The sequence below is a fragment of the Cuculus canorus genome, chromosome 1, assembly GCF_017976375.1.
Source record: "Cuculus canorus isolate bCucCan1 chromosome 1, bCucCan1.pri, whole genome shotgun sequence".
NCBI classification, from domain to species: domain Eukaryota; kingdom Metazoa; phylum Chordata; class Aves; order Cuculiformes; family Cuculidae; genus Cuculus; species Cuculus canorus.
Window position 1 is genome coordinate 118,933,027 of NC_071401.1, and position 18,719 is coordinate 118,951,745.

At 41.5% G+C, this 18,719-nt stretch overlaps 1 long non-coding RNA gene across 3 annotated transcripts in view; it reads left to right on the forward strand.

Moving 5' to 3' along the window:
- Nucleotides 1-18,719, forward strand: part of LOC128854619 (uncharacterized) — a 236,304-nt gene that overhangs the window by 203,854 nt on the left and 13,731 nt on the right. Inside the window, exons 1-2 of one of the 3 annotated variants that reach the window (XR_008453606.1) lie at nt 14,203-14,545; nt 15,913-15,991. The exons of 1 other annotated variant lie outside the window; for it this stretch is intronic. This is a non-coding gene — a long non-coding RNA (uncharacterized LOC128854619). Of the gene's footprint in view, nt 1-14,202; nt 14,546-15,912; nt 15,992-18,719 lie in introns of those variants that run through there. One more of the 3 variants, XR_008453609.1, reaches the window with a different exon arrangement.

Sequence of the window (18,719 nt, forward strand, 5' to 3'; positions counted from 1 at the left end):
TTTTTCCTCAACTTCTTATACCACAGACTGTCCTGAACAGTACGTTTGTGTGTCATCTAGCACAGTTAGTCCTTCACACTGGGTAAGCCTTTAGGTGCTGTTATGATACCCCTAAGTAGGGTCAAGGATGAAGCTTAGAGTGTGTGTGGTCATTGCACTGATCCTAACTGCTTCTTGCTGATCCTCTTCTCTTGGTGCCTTTTGGCTCGGCAAAGGCTGTCACAGTCTCTTGAGCATGAACTCCTTGGTCTGAGCTGCAAATAACTAGCACAACCTCAGATAAGTAAACACCAGATGCTAAACATTCACTGTCGCATGCTGCATTGTAGGTGAAGGCAGACAGTTAACCTACTTTGGGTACCTCATCCAGGATGTCAAGATGTGCTCCCAGTTCTGCTGACACAGACTTGAGGAGATAAGCTAAATCAAGCTACATAACGCTTATGACAGGGGGCTTATGTGCCATTCTTTGGAAGGCCACAGAAGTGTGAAATGCCTGTCAGTGTTTGGAAAGGAGATGACTGCAGCAAAGCAGTGGCTGTTCTGGAAATGATATGTAAAATGCCTATAATTGTATAGGGGGATATCTAAAAAGTGGAAGACACTTCTGCAAGACAGAGAGCACACAGAAATCAAGTGGGTTATGAAGGGTATGTACCCATGCAGCAGAGACGTTTCCTCAGAAGATACTTGTTGGTAGTCTCTTTTCTTGGGCCATACAATTCCAGGTTGAATCCACTATTGAAAATAACTTGATGCCACCAAAAATCAACAGGAGAGTAAAACTCCGTACAAATGGGCACCAGAAAAAAAAAAAAAAAGTTTAAGGGCATGATCCTGTAAGTTCCTGCTTCAGAATCCAAACCTGTGTCAATTCTTCTACACCCCGAGCAGAACAAAAGCTGTGGGATGGGGCAAAGTGAATTGTGGGGGAAAATTGAAGGGAGGACAACAGAGAAGGATCTTGTGAAGAAAACACGTGGAAAAAGGGAATAGGGAAGGAGGTTTGAGAGAATGGGGTGAAGGAATAAAAAGGGGGAGTTAATGAGGAAAGTAAAAGAAAAAATGAAAGAAAATAAAGAGGAGGTGAAAGGACAGATGATTTGTAGTGGCTTTGTGGTGATGCATTTGTTGAGCTGGCTGTAACTTGGAGCACACTTTGAATGATGTATCTATGGCCCTCCTGATAGGTCCTGGAGAAGAATGTCTTGCACTCTCCTCTTACGTTTTGATATGGGTCAGGAGAAGATCATTACTAAGGTTCAGACCTCTTCTTTAGGATCTTTGAGTATTACCGCAAGCTAAGCCCAAGCTGTTTTCCTGACACACTTATAAAGAATGACATTTCTTCAATGCCTGGAATTCCTTAAACTCCTATCTCTGATTTTAATAATCCCTACAAGGCTATGTGATTTCAGATATATCTTGCTGACAGCAAAGGCAGATACAAGGATATCCTAAGTCCTGAAGGACATGGTCTTCTTTCAGGGGGAAATAGCTTTATAGGTTCTTCCTGTTATTTTTATAGGCCAGCTTGAGACTCAGTGCTGGCTTAGATCTAGTATGAAGCTATCTTTGCTTCAGCCTTTGTCCCAGGCCAGACAGTCACTGATACCTCAGGAGCTTGCTATGGCAGTTACTGCTAGCTTTCCTTATTTTATTGGGATTTTCTTGGCAGTTAGAGGTTTTATGTCAGTGTTATGGGCTTATCCAAGGGTCAGCTTTTCTTTTTAGTTAGAGGATGTTTTCTTGGTGGTTGCTGGGAAGAATTTTAAAACTTGAAAGTTAGAGTTTTAAAAAGTAGAAAAAAAATTTCCCTATTTAGAAAACTTAGTTTTTACATATATGTCATCAATACTAGTTGCCTCATTTGTGATTTTTTGACAGACTGATTTTTTCAGAGATTCTGAAAAGGGAAAATGAGATGGTAGCCAGTGCATTTGTGTAATAAGTTTTCTACAAGCTTTTAAGATAGCTCAGGCAATAAATGTGTGATGAGAACTGTCAGGCTAATTTCTTTCAGTGTATTTTCTTCCCAAAAGTTGTTCCTTTTGAAACTGAGTGGCCAAAAGAAGTGTGAAACTCCACAAAAGTAACTCGCTAATGGAAATGAAGCTGAGGGTTTCTTAGCATTAGGCAATCTGCATGGATAAAAAACTACATTATAAAGTTGTCAGAATGGATGGCATCAAGACTGCGCATGTGTTCTGGCATATTGGTGCACCTCCCACATTTAAACAAACCTTAAAATGTTGTGGCATGCTGTGACAATGTGTCATAAATTGTGCTTCCCAGCTCTGGGAGACACTTTTGCCTCTGATTTCTGCAGAGGCCCCTGGAAATGCACAACAACATTGCTCGACATATCTAGGCATTTGACTTAACCTTACAGACAAGCAAGGTTGTAAACCCGATCAGACTCTAAAACTACTTCCTTGACTAAATTAGCAACTTCTATTTATTGTTGCTTTTACCACAACATAATTTGTTAAGAACACTTAAAAGCCTTCTCTATCAAAGCACCCCACTGGCTACACACAAATTACAGAAATACAGTTGCACAACAATAAACGATCTTGCACATAGCTTAAATTCAGGTTCTATCTGCCATACCTAATATATCCAGTCTGCAAAACTAGACAACACCTAGGAACTCTCATGGTCTCACCCCACAGACACATCAGCAGTCCCGCTGAGTCCCCAGGAGTGGCTGGCCTGTGGGTCCTCTCCTGCCCGCAACCTGCCAGTAGCCCAGAGGCAGTTCTCCTGTTGATGCTACAGTGCTTGACCGTGAGCGTTGGGGCAGGAGTGAAGTGTTGGCCAGGGAGTTGCTCAGTAGGGGAGGCATGGAGACGTGGTGTTGTGGTGCCAGGGCTCTTGGCCCAGCAATCTTTCTTATTTTGCTAACACAGCTGGGAAAAGCTGGTTGCCCTTGATGCAAGGCAAGTTGACCACTGTGTTACTGTTTCCCCTGCAGGTAGGTTCTTAAAGTCTCCTCTTCCACTTCATGTGATTCCTGATAAAAATATACCAGCCTCTGAACTCAAGGCGGATGAAACCCAGTGCTTTCTCCTTCCCTGTATCAGGAAGCGTATGGTAATATAAGTGTATGATAATATAAGCGTATGGTAATCTTCAAAATCATGTCCATATATCAAAACCTTATACATGTATGCCATGTGCAAGTGTGTGTCTTCCCACACACAATCACATGTTCACTTGCATGTAAACATTCACACAAGCATAGTTGTTGTGAAGTGGCATGCTGTGGTGGGCAAAAACAGTCTTGGATTTGGAAATTTCACTTAATACATTTCCAATTAACATAGACTGGCAATTACTGATTCTGGAATTGAGAAATAAAAAAGACAGATAAACAAGTCCTGAAGTAGCACATCCTAGCTTCCCTTCAGATATCCCTTTTCCTCCATGCTGGTCTCCAGTTCCCTAGCCAAACCCTGTGCTCAGTCCCTTCAGTGAAATGAGGGATGGCATAAGAATTTGGAATTTGTGGCTTATTGTCCCTTTATTTTTGCTGCTCTTTGTTTCTTACACAGTTGCTCCAGCATGGGTTACTCTATGGGCTGCAGTCCATGCAGAGGCATGTTTCCCTTTGTGCCTCCTTTTGCTCTGGCATGTCTTTTGCTCTGTCTCTGCTTGGGTGTTTTGTGCTCCTGCATGCGTCTCCTGGTATAGCTTCACTTATGCCTCCTCCTCTCTCTCTGGTATCTTCTGCCCTAGGAACAGCTACCGCTCTTTCTTAAACATGTTTTCACAGAGTTTCCATGTGCTCTTCTGGCTGTCTGCGATGTTGGAGCGTGGTGGATTGGTATTCCCTATGCTCAGTTGGCTGGAATAGGGAATCTATCTATTGGGTGGACCTGACTGAGTCTGGCACTGGGAAGTCCCTGATCTTTTCCCACCCAGAGCACTTTGCAGCCTCTGGCACCCACCCCTGCCAACTCTGCCCAATACATACACACTCAAACAAGTATTTATACCATGTAGAAATATATGCAGATCAACAAAGAAGTTTCATGGGATTCTTTCTGCTCCATCCTGTGGGATAAAATAGTATTCCAAAGAAACCTAATTCCCCCGGCTTCCTGTTGTCCTGAGCTATCTTTGTAATTCTGCATGTTGAGTTTAATGTATGCCTTGGAGCTGGCTGGAGGAGGTGTATGAAGGACCTGGCTGAATGGTGACCTCTTAAAGCACATGGAAACTCCAGTTTGCCAGCCTGAAGTCTGAGGGTTTCAACCATTGGATACTATTGTCCAGGCTAACTGGAACCATATGTAGTTTCCACCACTACAGCATCCACACAAGCTGTAATCAGGACCAAGTGGTTGTAGCTGCTGGCTTTTTTCTGTACCTCACAGGCTGTAGTGCAGTAACAACAGCATTTCTTTCATTTCACGTTGTCTCTACCCTTAGTAAAAAATCACCAGCAAAACCAAATTGTAAATAAGGCTCTACTTGTTAGACAAAGCTGATTTATGGCCTAAAGGGGATATAAGGACAGATCTAAATAGTCATCTTGGTATGTGCTTGACTCAAGCCCTACAGCTGTCACTTCCCTGATGGTGCCCTTCTGGGCCCATCCTTCAGTTTTTCTGGCTCCCCTTAGTTCACATGGGGTCCCCATCACAGAGAATGCAAGTGTGGCCTGAAAGAAGAGGAAGAAGTGCATCCACCAAAGTCTAGAGAGAGACAGCAACAGCACCTGGTGGGAATACCTTCAGTAAATGCCTTGGTAAAGAGAGAAAAGGCATAAAGAAATTGGTAGTCCTATCGTGTAGGGCCGAAGCTCTTAGAACCTAGGATTTATGATATCTCACTAGTTGTGAGAAAGATACTCTTTTCCTCATTTAGTTGTTCCTACATAGACTGTATATTATGACAAGACACTGCTGGCAGCGGATTTGTATGAATAATGTGGCTGTACTGTCGGCATGAAAAGTGTATTCTGTTCTCAAGCATTCTCAAGTGTTGTTTGTGCAGTTGTAGGATCTTAAAATGCTACCTGTCCAGCAAAATTTTGGCTGTGGTAATCAAGAGGAAGTGATTCATCCTGTAGGACAGGAAAGCTTTTTCAGGACTGCAAGAATGTGGAGATTCCAGGGCTGCACAAAACAAACTTCAGCCACCGTAGAGCTGTAGCTTTCTGGGTTGAACAGCAGCTGACGGGTATTGTGTGACACCATGATGTACTAAATTGGTTCAGGAGATGGAAAGCTGTTAAGCAGATGCCACTAGGGCATTCAGGGTGGGAGAAATACTAGGAATTTTGATTGAGGTACACAATTTCCAGCAGCGACCCTCTAGAAAACACAACTTTAAACAGTTGACCTGTTTGTTGCTTTTGCAGTGTATCAGGGTGTATCTTCAGAAGTGTATGATTTCAAGTCAGTGAGAGAATAGCTAAAAAAAAACATGCTGAGCTCTTTCTTTCAAAAAACTTAGTCAGACAACCAGTCACCAGGCAGCAAACATCTCATAAGCTGAAGATGTCTTGAAAGTGAAACGTGGTATAGAAGTGGTTTGTAGCTAATTAAACTGGAATTTTATTTTTTAATATTTTTTTTTTTTCAATTTAAGGTTCTCTCATTACTAACAGGAAAAAACAGAGTGGATACTGTGGTAACTTGAAGCTGCTGGTGTGTGACTAACGTAATTAAAGCGGTCCATATGGATTTCAGACCACCCACCACCTACCCACCCCAGCCCTTAGTCAAGTCAAAACAAAGCATTAAATTTTGGAAGAATTGCAGCTACGGAAAAACATAGGCCTCTAAAAAGCTTGCTATTAGACACTGCCAGGATAGTTTTTTGATGATCTTTTCTGTTAATCTGGCAACATAAATTAAACATCAGTGTTTTTTTATTGTGGTACATAATGCGAAGTGGAGGCTCTTTGACAGGTACTCCCTCTCAGGGCTTGTCTCTCAGATGCAGAAGATGCAGGTAGCAGGGCATGGTGGCATCTTCTCAGGGCTGTCAGTTTTCACAGATCCATCTCAGTGAACCAGAATCTCCTCTCTACAATGTGGTAAACCAGGAATAATTCCATAGGAATCACTGCTATAGAGCAGGATGAGGTCTTCCTGGAACGTGAGGTCACAAGTACCTTCTCCTTACAGAGAATCAAGGGACATCCTGTTCCCAGACAGTTAAGTTTTTACAGGTAAGCAAAAAAAAATCTGTCGCCTGAGACTACAGTTCCTACGCATTACAGATGGTCCACTGTGAAATTTTACAACCCAAGTGATCTAGGAGCCTGATCGCCATTTACAAGGAAAATTAGGCCTGTAAGCAATTTGTGCCATGCCTACAGTCAGGAGTTCTGCAGCTGTTAGGTTTCTTTGTTTGTGAGCTGTCCCTTTATCATACAGCAAAGATGGCTCTTGTCTCCCCAAACGTGGCTTGTTGGCTGAAGGGAAAGTGCCCAGTGAGATGTCAGCCAGTGCTGTCCTCCGAGCCTGATGCAGTGTCCTGCAGGACATCTTTGCAGAGTGTTTCTGGAGACTATTGCAATACTCAGTATACTGTAGGACCGTTTCATCAAATTCACCTGGCTTCAGGATTATAATGTTCTTCATTCTGGTGTATAAATGGATTGTGTGGCCTAAAGAGAGCAGATATGGGTTCCAGGAAAATGTCACTGCCCAATTGTTGTGTTTCAAAAGGGGGAGGATGAGAAGGCGGCCTTTGAGGGTTTGCTTCATTATAGCAGGCAGCACCTGTGTTTTTCTGACTCTGAAGGTCTCAAGATCCCCATGCACCCTTGTCCTCACACTTCTGCTGAGGCACATCATCCTTTTACCTTCTGCCTGTATGGGATTCTTCTGTCCTTAGCTAAAAACTTTTGAAAAGGATGAGCTCTGAGGCACACACTACATCATGCTGGGTTGGATTTTTTTTCAGATCCAGGTCTGGCAAAACTAAGTATGGGCATCTGTATTTAAGAGACATGCTGATAGGAGAGACTAGTTTAAAACAAAACAAAACAAAACAAACAACAAAAAAAATCAATAGAAATATTCTTAGGTTTATACCAGTAGTCAAGAGGAGGACAAATTTTTTTATTCCAAAATCTTTTCTGTAACCTTCTGCAAAGATGTACAGAGGTGTTTTCCTATCTTTGGAATTGATCATTTTCAAGTTATCCTTTTGGTCCTAGCTGTCAGCTTGTAGCAATAAAGCAGGGAATACTGATAAGGTGAGTCCCAGCAGAAAAGTGAAGGAATGTGGCAGTAACTGTTGCTCTGGCTGCTGTGGAGAGAGGTGGCTGTGGCTCACGCATCTCCCCCACAGCTAACGAAGAGCTGCCAAGAGAAGATGCTTCCAAGCTCATCCCAACTCATTTACTGCCCACCTGCTTTCAGCATTTGTCCCTGCTGAGCATCTCCTCGAGGCTGTGGAAAGGACTCCTCGGCAGATGGAGGCAGCAGAATTGCTGTTTCTAGGGCCAGGGTTAAAGGATCAGAGCATGTGAGAGCAGTTTTGAGCCATTGAGACTGGATTCACTGTCTGTCTGTTCCAAAATAATTGATAATACTGCCAATTAATGTAATTCTCTCTCTGCTGAGAGGAGATAAGCATCCCCCACAGGCAGTCAGGTCTTTGAAACCTGATGCAGTGTGTTCCAGCTTCTCACGACAGTGAAAGCACAAGTCTGTAAAAGGGTTATGGCTGGGCAGAGTTTTGAATCTTTCTTGCTAAGAAATGTTATTAGGAGTGGAACTTTTTATTTGTGTCATTTAATTTGCACACAAGACACTCAGAGATGGATATTAAGACACAGATAATGACTCAGGAATGTCAGGCAGAGCAAAGCAAGCTCTTCAGTGCAAGAGCAGATGGAGAGAGAGAATAGCTGCAGCAAGTACATTTCAAGGTCAGCTTTGTGGAAGGGAAATAAAAGGCTGTAGACTTTGAAGGCTAGTGGCTCCCGGTTATAACTTCTGCCTGCTTTTATGAAGTGGGACTTCAGTGAATAATCTGGCATATTGTGACGATATTTCAGGTCGGCAAGTTTGGGAAGCTCTCCAATAATGTGACAAGCCCAGTCTCAAGAACTGTGATAGATGAATCTCCAAGTGTTGGAAACTATGAGGTTTGTCTACACAAAGAAATTGCAGTGGCTTTAAATATCCTGATGGAATTGAAGCTCTGTGATCTCTCCTTCACTGTGAATGAACATTATATTTGTATAAAGGTGTATGATGCCAATACAACCATTCCAGTATGTAGAAAGAAAGAAAGAAAGAAAGAAAGAAAGAAAGAAAGAAAGAAAGAAAGAAAGAAAGAGAAAGAAAGAAAGAAAACATGCTCCCAACCGAAATAGTTATGCCTGTGGAATAAAATGGCTTGGAGCTACTTAAGCAGAATATGTGGATCATATCATACAGCTACAAAAGGCCACATCATAGTCACTAGGAGCTGAAGCTCATAGCCTTGTCTAGACCAGGTTTGAAACTGGAGTAAACTCATTCTATCTCTTTTCCTAGTTTCTGCTACAGATGCTAGCTCTAAGAGGCTGGAGCAAACCTGAGAGAGGCAACATATTTTTTCCAGGTCCCTCAGCAGCCATGGCTGTGGAATTTGTTACTGGCAACTAGATATATAGTTGCTTGGATAATTCTCAGGGATGTGGATTTCAGATTGAAAGTTACCCAGATAAACAGCGTTTTTTCTCAAGTTCTCTGGCTTCTCATGCAAACCTGATAAGGTTCTGGATTTTTTTTATGGGGATAAATGGAGTGACTTTCTAGAGGTATATGTCTTTCTACAGATACATGTCTGTTAAGTTACATGGGGATTTAGGCTTGGCCTCCGCTTCAGTGGAGTATGAACTGATAGTAGAGTATCAGCAGATTCTTAGTATAGCCTGAATTGACTTAATTTGCCTCATTCCAAATATAATTCAGAAAGCATTATTACAGGCAGCAGTGACAGCAAGGGACTTCCTCATGCTGTCATCTAGGGGTGCAGGGGAGGATATCTCCTACAAATAGATGTCACAGAGTTAGCTGCTCTGGAAAAGAGTAGTGTCCTCCAAGGACCTAGCAGAGGAAGGGGAAAAATCAGATCAGTGACTGGCTCAGTGACTGAATCTTGTTTTACGAGTAGATGAGGTAGAGGTCTCCAAATAGATAATTCAGCTGGTGCAGTTGCTGGTATTCTGAAAGGGAAGCTTTGACTGCCCTAATGTGGGTTTCCTGGTCTGGTTAACAGGTGAATAAAGAGTTTCAGTGGTGCTTCTTCACGATGTTTTTTCTCCTTTCATAAAACCCACAGTTACATGAACTCAATAAATAGTCACTAAATTTTATCTCCCATAAACCTGGATTACTTTTTCAAAGCTGCAACTGGTTTACAGTAACACTACTGAATTTATCCAAATCTCTATCTTGTGTAACTTAAAAAGATGTTATGTATTAGTCTGAGTGCAGAAGCAAATACCTGTGCATTACTCTAGCTTTATATTAACACATATCTGTCTACCTACATGGAGGAAAAGGAATATAGCTCAGCTTCTTCCCTGTAGTGAGACCAAACCTTCTTTCAAGAGCTTACAGCTTTCTGAATGACAGACAGGTGCTATAATTGTTAGGGTTAAGAGCAGCTATCTTGCTTGCACTAGGAAAATTGAAGTCCACAAGGCAAGCAGTTCATCAGCTGAAATATTTATGTATTCATCCCTATAAAAGCATCTATCCTTTCTGCAAGACTACAATATAGCAAAATATTTTTACTATGGCTTAGAATGGCTAATAAGGGCTTAATTGCTTAATGTGAATTTCAACTTATTTTCTTCTTCAGATCTCCTCATTGCATCTTCCTTCTTTAGAATGCAGGTCAGCCCTCCTGAAGCATTTAATACAAAACTCCACTGTGTTTAATGCATTATAACAGTGTCTACTGCAAAAAAATTAGTTCCAGTGTCAGAGATCTTGCATTAAAATTGCCTATCCAGTGGCCTCTTCTTACTCAAGCTTATTCTGATATTTAGGGGATTCAGAAGGGTAGAATAGCAGAAGTATACAGATCTGAATCTTAGTCTTAATGTATTTCTTGGGCTACTCTGTGTCTCAGTGGATGACTAACAATCAAAATTATGGATGGAAAGGGAAGGAATATATGATAATGTAAGCATTAGTCCAGGATTCAAAGGCCTGCATTCAGTACTTAGCTGTCATGCAGTCTCAGTCTCTCCATTCTGCATCTGTAAAACACTTTTAAGGGCTGCAGCCTTTCTTTTTGGGAAGTCTTATGGAAGTGGATACATTAGCATCAAGAAAATGTCTAGGTACAATACAGCTGTGTAAGCCAGTAATGTAAGCAATATATCGAACAACGTATTGAACAAACTGTTTTTTTTCCATATGCCATACTGAAAAGAGTCTTAGCTGATTTAGAAACGATGAAGATGTGTGATTTTCCTCTTCCATTGATACTCAGCATTTTAACAATTTCTGTTGCCTTCTGTAGTCCTTTCAGGTTCCTTCCCAAGCCGGAAGGTAACTCAGGTTTGCCTTTGTTGCTTTGCATGTGGGATACATGATATCAGGACATGGTGAAGAGGTGGTGAGAAGTGTTGCACAGATGCATGAGGGGACAGGAAATTCCCTCTGATGTTTCTACCTGCCCAGTATGCTGAAGGAAACCCAAAGTGTTGGAGTTATGGATATGTTTCTCACTTCTAGCTTTTAGGAACCTAATGAAATTGCAGATACCCTCATCTCCTCTTCCCTGAAGCCTCTCTCTGAGCGTTAGCTGAGATAGCAAAGAATGTTTTCTTTGTTGTGAGGGAAGATAAAAAGGGAGGGCAAAATGTGGGAAAATAAACTTATCTTTAAAATGTAGTCAGAACTGGAGATGCAGTAAATTCAGCTGCTTGGTTACTGCTTTGCAGTTGTTTGTTTCTGACATCACCCACTAATGAAGTTGAAAGGTGAACATCTGAAGTCATTGAATGCCTTCTGATATATCCTTTTCTCTGTTTTAGACCCTGTATATATTTACGTAAGTTGGGCTATTACAGTGAAGATTAAATTTTTGTCCTTTTTCTAGAGACTTAATATATAATAAAATAAAGTCACAAAATATTTATACTATCACTTGCAGTATATCTGAGTATACCTAGAATCTAAAAATACCTGTTTTAATTAGTGACCTCTTGGGGATGACCTGAGAGCTCCACTTTTAGTTACAAGATATTGGAGGAGATGGAACTTCAGGACAGTCTCAAGGCAATAATGTAGAACAGATTTTGGTAGCGTATTTCCTAGCTCAGCAGAGGGGTGGGGAAAGTTTGTGACTATATTGATCAACATCACAGGATGCTTGCACTGTAGCTACAAAGTCACAATGTTCTATATTAAAAATCCTGGTGATAGCTAAGTGATTAAAACAGGGGGGAGTAAGAACTGCTAGAGCCTAGTGTTATGGGAAAGCAATTACATACTAAATACCTAAATGCAGTACATTTGATGGAAGGCATTTGTTGATGGGACACTACCTATGTGGAAATGGGCTTCTAAAGAATAATTATAAGGTAGTCAGTAGTATAGGTCAATTTTTTAAAATGGTTCTATTACAGGATTCTCCTTTGAGTTCTGCTTTTGTGTTCCTTTGGCATAAATGTGAGTGTACTCCTAGAGTGAAAGTCAAAATAACAATACTGTGTTAAATTATTTGCCAGATTTATAGTCTGTCACATCCTGCTGTCTGACTTGCTCTTTTGGGTAAGGATAATATTGCTGTGGAAAACTGAATTTAAGATTATCAGATTTACTAAATCTCAATCTTAATCTTAACAAATATTGTTAGGTTAGCACAATGCTATAAAACCACAATTGTAATTGAAAAGCGGTTATGTCTTGTTATATTTAATTTTATTATTCTGAAATGGTAATGATAGTAGACTCTTGTCTCTAGACATATGCAGATGTTACTGCATGGTAGCTGGAGAAGGAGCTCACTTGCTACCAGGAGTACCAGCTTGTGTGCGTGCTCTGACCCTACAGCAAATTTCAGCCAGCTTGCTCCCTTTTCACTAAATGTAAGCTACTTCAAGCTTTCATTTACTGCTGGTTAAGAGTGTTTAAGTGAGGAAATAGATAATATTAACTTATTCCTGTGCTTGTGCAGTAATAGCACTGCACTGATGGCAGAAGAGCAATGCTTGGTCCTGGGACTAAAGGAGATTAGTCTGGGATCCACGGGCTGGAGTTTTCAACAGGGCACAGAGGAGATGAGGTGCTTACAGATAGCTCATGAAGCTCCCTTAGACCCTTGTGAAAGTGCCATATGATTTGCTTATCACTGTATTTCTAGTTATTACCTCTGGGTGGTTTAGGAACGGTCAAGTTATTTCTCCATAATATGATGTGTGGTATTGTGTGCTGAGAGTGTGGGACATCTATGCTTTTAGGGACATCCATAGCTATCAGCAGTAGGTTAGGTTAGATGGAGAGCCTCATCTAACTCTGCTGAAGCCAATGTGAGTCTTTCCCATGGCTGATTTGAAGTTGGACAGAGCCATATTTTGGCATGAAATTTATACATACTTGTTAGAAAGTGTCCCTGTAGGACACAGTTGAAACACAACATTGAAGAAGGACTTAAGAAAATCTTGTACAGCTGTAGTCAGCGTTACACTTAATACTGTTTTTCTCAGACTTACAAGATGGCCGTTACAACTCCATTTACAGTGTGACCTCTCTATTTTTCTAAGAGAGGTGGCATTTTTGGTTGTTTGCCCTTTCAGATCATCTTTCTCTGCCAGCAGCTGTCAAATGCACTGAATTCTTACACAACGGCTGCATTTGTTATGCTGTTATATAACTGCATTTGTAGGGACAAAAAGCCCAGTAGGTCTGAAATGATCTCTCTTTCTCAATGGTAGGAGCAGTGGCAGCAGCACCAGGTATATGCTAAGAGTATCTCTGGAAGACAGAGGAAGAGCAAGTATGCTTGTACATATCTCTGTACATTGACACTCCTCCCGAGGGAACTGAGGAAATAAGAAAATTAAGCTTGAAAAAGGCAGTGTTAGTTGAAGATCCTTCTGTCTGACTCTGCAAAGGTTTAGCCAGACCTCTGAGTTTGGTGAGAGATTCATTTTAAGACAAAGCTGCTTAAAGAATTCCCCTTATTTGTCTGCTGTCAGTCAGTCTCATTTTGCTTCCCCTGTGGTAAACGTTCACCTCCATGCTGCGAGTGACTATTTCTATGCCCCCGGCTCTTTTCAGCCAGTGGGAACTAACACTGAGAAGTCAATACATCTTTATTACCGGGAAGTTACACTAACTGTGTGCAGATGTTGCTGCTGTTACCTTGAAAATCTGACTGTGTAGTACTAAGAACAAGAAACATTTATAAAACTGTGATTTTCTTCCTGAGTCTGCTGCTGAAGCCTGTTCACTTGAGTGTAGTTGGTGGAGGCATCACAAAAGATACACCAGCAAGACTGGTACAAATAGTACTCTCAAAAGAAATCGTTACTCTGGTGACCAGAAGAAGCTGCTCAGGTGCATTTATTGTGGGTTAGAAAGTGCTCTTGAAGGCAAAATCTTCTAACTGGTCACAGAATAGGTGCATCAGTGGTAACAATCTCTGCCAGTGTGTTCTAGCTCTGTCCACAATTAGGCTTTGTGTCATGATATTCACCTTTGAATTCATACTTACAGGCTGTGGTGATGTGGGATTATATGGGTAACTCTCCATTGGGAACCAGAAAAAGATGTCAATTTGCTTTGCACAGACTTCTAATTGCCTGCTGAAACTAAAATAGGTTTTGGTCATTGTACCTTAGGATGATTTTTAGTTAGGTGAGTGCATGGCAGATCCTCTTTGTGTATATTAGAAGATGTATGAAGAGAGATGGGTATGAGATGGTAATGTTTGCAGATAATTAGTTTGTTTAGGCTAAATACATCTTGAAAAAGTGAAGAGCTTCACAGCCATGTAGCCAAAGGTGTATGGATGGGCAGCAGGCTGGACAATCTGTGCAAGTATGCATGTGCATTATTAGCTACTGGGGAAATAAAGGCAAGTAGGGACTATTAATATATCTCATGTGAATTAAAAGCAGCCACAGAGCCAAGATACTACCTGTGACTGTCTAATGGTGCTTCATTAGCACCATGCTTTTGAAATAAGCTCTATCTATTATGAATTACTGGACAAATTTATATCATTTCTTGTGTTTTGCCTAAACCTTAACCTCTCATAGAGAAAGCACCATGGGCTGGATCATCTCGTATGAACTGATCTGCTACAAAGGACTTTAAAAGATAAAGGACTCTTTAGTCCATTACCATTTTTCTGAATCTTTCACACTGTTACATTAACCTCATTAATCAATCTCATTATAATGCCTCTTTTCAACAGGAAGCAATCTAATGGACCCCAAGAATACGGTCATTCTGACGCAGCTCATTCAGGTTCACTTATCTGATGATAGAAAGCATAGCCAGAATATAGCAGGTGTGCAGAAGAAGATAAGTAGTTCAGATGTCTATTTGGAACCACTGTAAGTAGATCTTTTCTGTCCAGTAATGTAATTTTATCTTGCTGTATCTAATTGCGGGTAGTTGCTGAATCTAATGATGAGGTTGCTCTGTTTTCTATCCCAAGAATGTCTTCAAAACCTGAAGCAATGAGGAAAAAATCAAGACTTTTTAAATTGTCCTAAGTGATTCCACTGTTGCACGAAAGGATATTTTTCTTGGATTTTCATGGATTTTGGTAGTTCAAGACTACATTGTCTTCTTTTATGGAAAAGAAGTTCTAACATCTCCTCTAAGATGAGAAGGTTCATTAATTGGTTCAGTAGTCAACCATCAACACGTGAGATAGAGACTGGATTAACCAAGTGTTCTCTTGGCCCAAAAACCATTTCTGACTCTTCTGAAATGTAGAATGATGATGTGATACTTCTGTTTTGGCAATACTTAGTGGTTTGCCTGTGGTTTCCATGAGAATTTCTGTCCATACCAGCAGAACGGATAACTGTTTTTTCTGCACTGCTAGAGCAGATCGGTGGCCTCATAATCATGGCCACTGTACCACCTGGAATACAAACCGAGTCTTCTTGCCAGCCGTAGACCTCCCATTCTTGAACAAGAGCTGACTTAACATTCAGGTGTAGATGTCTTTACCATTTGTAGTTATCTCTGTCTTTTGAATTATTCAGCAAGTTTGATCCCCGCACTAGAGGGCAGTCAGAGTAAGCTGCACCACCTGGTAGGTATGACACACCAGCCCCTGGAAAAGTGGGAAAATCTGAGAATAGAAGGGGTTACCAAGTTTAAGGACCTGCCTTTTAGTCCTTCAGCCCCATAGTATTAGCCCTTTACCAGGACTAGGAGTGAGCAGTAGAGGCACTGCCATTTCACATCATAAATGAGAAACCAAAGTGCAGTGGCTGCTGGATCCCTCTCCAGAAGGTATTTATGCAAGCTGGTCCCTCTTCCTTGGCTATCCTTAACCCCAATTTTGCATGTATTGCTTATTTTTTGAGCCCAACTCATAAATTTTTAGTATCGATAAATCAAAAGTAAAATAACTGGATGGGAGTGAAATGCTGGAAAAGTGCTGAATTACATGACTGAAGTGGGACAGGCCTTGGACAGCTATGATGGATTTCAATAGACATTAAAGCACCTGGGTTTGTTTGGAAAATCAAGTGTAATACGTTTACATATTCCCTTATACCACTGTAGATGCCATCAGAGCATTTCTGTCTCTTGCAAAGTTTTGTGCTATTCACAAATCCAATCGACTCGCTCAACATCACCTTCATTCACTTATTCGTAAGGTCCTGCAACGGTTCAAATCCTGTTTGAATTGTAAGACAGACACTGGGAGTATTCATTCTCTTGCCTGCTTTCTGCCCAGGGTGGCTGAACATGCCTGGCTTCTGGCTGTGATTCTGTGTTGCCTCTTGGGCTGTGGCCCACCAAGGACAAGGAATTTGGTAGGTCCTTTTAGAAAGAGGGTGGGCCCTCATGAGACAGTTTTCACTCAAGATTTGGGAAGGAAAGCTGCCATGTGATAGGGGAAGTGTATGTGAAGCACTAAACAGAAGAGAAAATGGATTTTGATAGCAATAGGTCAGGGACACAGGCTACCTGATTTCTTTAGGAGAAAGGAATCCTTCTCCTTCATAGCCAGCACTGCACTGTCTGTGGCATTCTGAGCTTGCTTCTTGAGAAGAAGGCATTGCCTGGTTTCTCAGACAAGCTACTAGACCTGGTGGTTGCTAATGTGACCTGTCCTAGCAGATCCTGTGGTGCATCAGAGAGAGAACCGTGGTAAACATCTGCTTGGAAATTCCTGCTCTTATGTGCAGCCAGATTCACAGCACCACAAGCATGAGGAAAGCATATCAAAACAGGAACCTCACATAAATGCCATGCTGTTGAGTGACTGGCATTTTTTTTGTAATGAGCAACGGACTTTGCAAACCATCCCCAAACAGATTTTGGTAGGAACTGTTCTTTTTCCATCAAAAAGCTGACGAAAGGCAGAGAAACGAATGACTCTGTTATCAGCTCTAGTTGAGGGGCCACCAAGCCATCTTGGTGAGTCCTCTTATTGCCCTTGAGCCCCATGTGCGCTGCTCAGGGCTGTCCATAGCTCAGTAGCTGCCAAGCCTGGTTTTCCACCATCAGCACTAGACAACCTTTTCTTTTGGTTTGCTGCTGCTCTTTGTGGCTCTGTCAGTTTGAATGGCAAACAGAGTGTCATGGTTTAACCCCAGTCAGCAACTAATCACTGCAAAGAGAGAATCAGAAGAGTGAGAATGAGAAAACTCATAGGTTGAGATAAAGAGAGTTCAACAAGTAAAGCAAACGCTGAACATGAAAGCAAAGCAAAACAAGGAATTAATTCACTACTTCCCATCAGCAGGCAGGTGTTCAGGCATCTCCAGGAAAGCAGAGCTCCATCATGCATAATGGTTACTTGGGAAGACAAATACTATAACTGAGTGTCCCCCACCTTCCTTCTTCTTCACACAGCTTTTTATTGCTGAGCATGAAATCAGATGGTGTACAAAATCCCTTTGGTCAGTTGAGGTCAGCTGTCCCAGCTGTGTCCCCTCCCAGTTTCTTGTGCGCCTCCAGCCTACTCGCTGGCAAGGTGGTGTGAGAAGCGGAAAAGGCTTTGACTCTTTGTAAGCCCTGCTCAGTAGTAACAAAATCATCCCTTTATTATCAACATCCAAAACATAGTCCCATACAGTTACTACAAAGAAAATTAACTCTCCTCCATTGCAAACCAGCACACACAGATACTTGCATTTCCAAAAGCAAAGCCCCATGTGGAGGGGATGGTGTGCATCTGGAACCGGTCCAAATTGCATAAGTCTTCCTTCTTCCTTCCCATGCTTAAGCAGGAACCAGGAAATATCTTTAAAGGAATTTTTGTTTCCTAATTCCTGCTTATTCTTTTCACAAAGGGCTAGCAAACTGTAAACATCCCCAAAGCATAAGGTGTGGTCTGAGCTTTTGTTTTCTCAGGTTTCATGTCTGTTTACACTACAATAAGGCTAAATAAATGAAGGGCAATGGTAGCATGTCTTTGCTTTGTTTTCTGGCTGGCATTTCCAGTCTGATCTGGAACAGCTGAACCCAGGAAGGGATTACTACTGTTGTCCAAGGGCTCTACAGGAATATATCCAGGGCCAGTCCTACATTTGTTTTATTTTGCATGCCCTATATTCTCACCAGCTTCACTGGGTGCTGACACTTTCTGCCAACAGCAGCATCAGATCTCCCAGCAGGGATCTCCTATGTTGAGGCTAGAGAAGATTTATGCCCTGTGTATAATCCTTTTGCTGCAGCATAAGGACATAGGGAGTACAAGGTCCTGCCATTCTTATTTCATAGTATTGCACAACACCTTTGTACTTTCTTTGCTTCTGTAGGGAGCTGCATGTGAGGCAGGGCAGTGAGGAGGACGATATCTTGGGAAGTGCTTGTCCTGATCAGTGAGACTTATTAGATCTTGGCCACAAATAAATCAATCCAAAGAAAATAAACAAAATCGTCTTTAAAACATCAACCTATTTTCCCTTTTCTCCTTTCCCTTTTCCTTTCCCTTTCATCCTTTCTTCCTTTTTTTTTCACACTTCTTCTCTTCTCCTTTTTTAATCTCCTCTCCTATGAGCACCAAAATTACTTTAACCTTCTCTCCTAAATTCTCCTAAATTCTCCTTCTAAAAGGAGCTGATGTACCAAACCCCATGAGAGAGGTCTATTCTTACTGTATTTCTGGCCTATTTTTGCTATGAAGAGAGATGGATGCTGTCTGAAGCTCAAAACGGTATCTAGAGTTTCAGATGCTCCCCCTGACCTCTGTGGCACTTGTCCATCATTTGTCTGAAACACACACTCTCTTGTTTGTAATATACTTGTCCCCTTACAAGGGGGGTGGGAAGGTCACTACAGAGGTGAACTGCCATCAGTTTGAAGAGTGGAAGCATGGTAAATATCACTCTGTCTTTCTCTTTTGCGGGGAAAATATTGGGAGAGGGTATCATAAAATGAGCATGTAAAAGGCAGTGAGAATAAAGGAGAAAAGGACAGAACTTGCTCACCTTTCAGGTCAGCCAGGTGCCAAGTTTTCCTCCATGCAAGGTACATCACCTGGTTTTAATTCACAACAGTACTAGTAGGCAAGGTACTTGATTTATAAATAAG